Genomic DNA, 4,177 nt, shown 5'->3' on the forward strand with positions numbered 1-4,177 from the left:
TACTATAAAACTGGATTTTGCGATAAAAAATTCAATTTTCGCAAATTTGCAAATTTTTTTGCAGATTCTAAAAGTAGAGCACAAGAGCTTTCTAATGATGTATCATTTGTCATATTTGGACATAAAACATGGGATTTATTGACCCCCCCCAGCGTATCCTGGTTTTCAAGTACCCCAGCGGAGATAGGGTTAACAAGAAAATTCACAAATATAATTATATGAATTACAAAAAGTTTTAGCCTGCCATAGCTTGTACACCTCCTACTTTTCTTGAGCCAGCATTCTTCACACTACATTTGATTGGTGCAGCAGTTGTTGTTGTTGTTGCCATTGTTGTAGGTGTTGTTGCTGTGGAAGTTTTCAGAGTTATTGCTGTTGAAGTTTTTGTTGTTGTTGTTGAAGAAGTTTCTGTTGTTCTTGCTGATGAAGTTTTTGTTGTTGTTGCTGTTGAAGTTTCTGTTGTTGTAAATGTTGAAATTTTTGTTATCGTTGCTAATGAAGCTTTTGTTGTTGTTGCTGTTAAAGTTGGATTGGAGAGGAGAGGGCCGGTGCTGAGGGGGTTTGGAGGTGGGTGAGGGAGGGGGCGAGTTGAAGTATCTGTTGTTGCTGCTGTTTTTGTTGTTGTTGTTGTTGTTTTTGTACTTGTTGTGGTGACTATTGGTGTAGTACTTACTGAAGAACAAGTATGTTAATCTTTTGCTGGTTGGCATGAAAATTTCAGAGTTCAGATAAATCATTTGGAATAAAGAAATTTTACTATGCTTCCCATTCTTTTTAAATTCAAGTACACTTTGTTATTTACAATATGTTTAGAACTTTAAATCATGCAATATTCATGTGTAGTATAATTAGATCTTATAATGCATACCAATATTTACAGTTGATTTTATTTAGATTGTTAATTAAATTAGCTAAGTGCTGTTTACCATTTTTCAATAAACAAATGGGATTTCCCCTTTTGATAAGTTTTCACAAAATTTTGAGAATTTTAACAAATTTCAAACCGTTTATTTTAAACATTAACCTTTCTTCCACTTTGCCAAATTTCAACCCTGAGAAAAGATATTTGTAAAACTTCTTAATTTTTTTGGAACCTTTTAAAAGTCCAAAATCCTTAAAAGTCTTGAAAACAAATGAAATGAAATGCCTATCACTACTCCAGACCCTAGTCCTAGCCCTAGTCATCTGAAGATATTGTTTTACTAGTCTGCAAATAATGTTTCGTAAAACGCACTTTTAGAAAAAGATATCTTTACCTGGTGCATGTCCAGAGCCCGCGATTTAAAAACTTCGGCTTAAGTCGTAATTCCTTAAACCCAATCTTCGACCCAACTTTAACGACAGCTTGTGTCACTTGATTGACAGCTGCAAGATCTTCGGCTCGACTTAAGGAGTAAGGCCCAATGAAAATAAAACCGACCTTGGTTGGTTTTAGTGGAGAATAAGGCTCAATGTTGCGTCTTGTTCTCATAAAAACTGGGAATGCGCCAATTCCTACCATGAAAATCCGCCAAATAGAATATTAAACCGGTTTTTTGAATTCAACTCAGTGGAAAATAAGATGCAGCTTGACTCTGAAAGCTCAAGCCGTAAATAAAGTCCAGCGACAGCTTAGACCCGAGCCGTATTTCCCCGAACTGGGGTCAATATAATTCAAAAATTGATTATTTGTCCCATCCCAAGTTATTTTTTGTCCCAGAAAAAAATAATTTTCGGTCTTGACACTTTCAGTTTTCGTCCCAACAGTTTAATTTTTTGTCCCAAAATCAAAACAATTATTTTTAATTCCACTAGTCATTCCTTTCATGACCTGGATTTTTATTTTAAGGTTAGTCCCATTAAGTTCATTTTTCGTCCCAAAATTCTATCTTCCATCCCAAACCCCAAAAAATTATTTCAAATTCCACTTGTCCTTTTTATACATGCTGCAGTTATTAATTTCATTTTCTATCCCAATTATTTCATTCTTTGTTTCAAAAATTCATTTTTAATCCTGAAGACTTCCATTTTTTGTCCCAAAAAAATTATTTTCTATCCCATAACCTTCAAAAATATTTTTAATTCCACTAGTCCTTACTTCGCATGCGGATTTTAACTCCATTTTCCATCCCATATATTTCATTTCCCAACCAAAATATTTCATTTTCCAGCCATAAGATTTTGTTTTCTGTCCCAATTGTTTCTTGCTTTTTGTCCCAAAATTTCCATATTTTGTCCCAAAACTCTCATATTCTGTCCCAACATTTTAATTTTCTGTCCCAAAACTTTAATTTTTTGTCCCAAAACTTCCATTTTTAGTTCCTAAACTTACATTTTCTGTCCCAAAATTTTCATTTTCTGTCCCAAAACTCAGAGAAATTTTTCAAATTCCACTAGTAAGTTTTTGTATGCTAGAAGATTATTTTTGTTCCAAAATTCATTTTTCATCCTAAATTCTGATTCTCTGTCCCCATCTTTCATTTTCTGTCCTAAACTAATAAGGTAGAATTAAATATCTCCATTTACAGGGGTTGACAGTATACATTTTAAAGCTGTTTGAAGTATAGTTTTTGTAAACACAAGAACAAGCCATCAATATTATAATAATTTGGTATATTATTGAGCACTGAGCCAACCCTTCAACATTTAAATAATTACTGTTTTTTTACCTCTTATCAAAGTTTTTTTGCTCTTTTACTTCTAGATTTTATTATGGTATGATTGGTAATTATGGTTAGGGTAGATTAATATAGATTTTAAGCTTTTTTTTCCTAATACGGGTTTTATAAGGGGGGTGAACATCAACCATTATGGGGGTGCACAAAAAAATTGCAAAAGTGCACCCCCCTAGGCTAAACCTCCACTACGCCCCTGATCAGGTGCTAATGGACTCGGCATACTGAAGTGAAACATTGAATACGATTTAAAGTGGAACCAACCATATTTGATCGAGCCGCGGCTTAAATTCTTTAAATTCGGCCTCTGGGGAACGCTGGGTTCCCCCACTAGAATTGAATAAATAAAATATGAAACACAAACTCAAATTTTCTTATTCCTATATCTTTCCAACCTAATGGTTTAAACATTTGACTTTTCACACTACGACTCATTGTTCTAATAGAATTCATAGTTTAAAAGAACTAAGGTCACTGACATTGAGTTCCAAGGGATTGAAAATCAAAGTTTGTGGCAAAGACTTAATTGCTTAAAAATAAAATAGATAGATGTAAACGCTCGGGGAGGGAGGGGGGCACCTGAAAGAAAACAGAAATATTAATGATATAAATATAAAACTTGAATGTGAAAATTGAAACAAAAAAAGAAGAAAAATTTACATAAAAAAGAAAAGAAAGCTAATTATAAAATTTCCTTCACACTTTTCCATATTTAACCCTGAGAAAAGCCTGACCCATGAATTATTAGGGTTTCCCGAAATGGCGATTTTTACCGCAAGTTGGGTGTTATTTTGGTGGATGTTTTGAGCATAAAAAAATAACATTGTGTGCGAAAAAGGCAGACAGTAAGGCCCAGAAAACATCACCAAAAAATATGAATATTATGGGATCTTTTGTGTAGGGAGTTTATAATAGTATTATATTGAATTCGCTTAGTAAAGAAACTGATTACTCGACTCAGGCTCAAATTTTCGAATCAATATATCTTTGCAACCTGAATCAAACTCTTTGATATTCTTAACTTTGACAACTTAATCTAGCAGAAATCTGTAGCATATTTTTTATCTTTTATCTACTTTTTAGAATTTTTACTTTTCTCTTCTGTGAATGTAGAAAGTAAGTAAGCCCATTGTGCAAATTAATATTAGTGAACGAATGCTCAAAGTACTGTATTTTCGGGTAAAAATGTCATGCAACGCAAAAGTTTTGTGAACGGAAACCCTACCAATACCAATGATAAATAAATAATCACAATTGTTAGTTTTCAACAAACTTTCTAAACTACAGGGTGCCCAATATAAGAATGAGACTTCAGGTGGGACTGTACAAAATTCATAATTGTATGCCTTTTTTTCACGATTCTCTTAAACTAAAAACTTATTTCTTTATCTTATGTCAAATCATTAAATAATCCATACAAGACAATACATTAAGGCATTAAACTTAATTCAAACTTGATATCGAGTTTCAGGTCTTATCCTTTGTGGGTAACCCTGTAGTTAAGTCTACCAGAGTAAATAGAA

The sequence above is a fragment of the Eurytemora carolleeae genome, unplaced genomic scaffold, assembly GCF_000591075.1.
Source record: "Eurytemora carolleeae unplaced genomic scaffold, Eaff_2.0 scaffold544, whole genome shotgun sequence".
Taxonomy (NCBI): Eukaryota; Metazoa; Arthropoda; class Copepoda; order Calanoida; family Temoridae; genus Eurytemora; species Eurytemora carolleeae.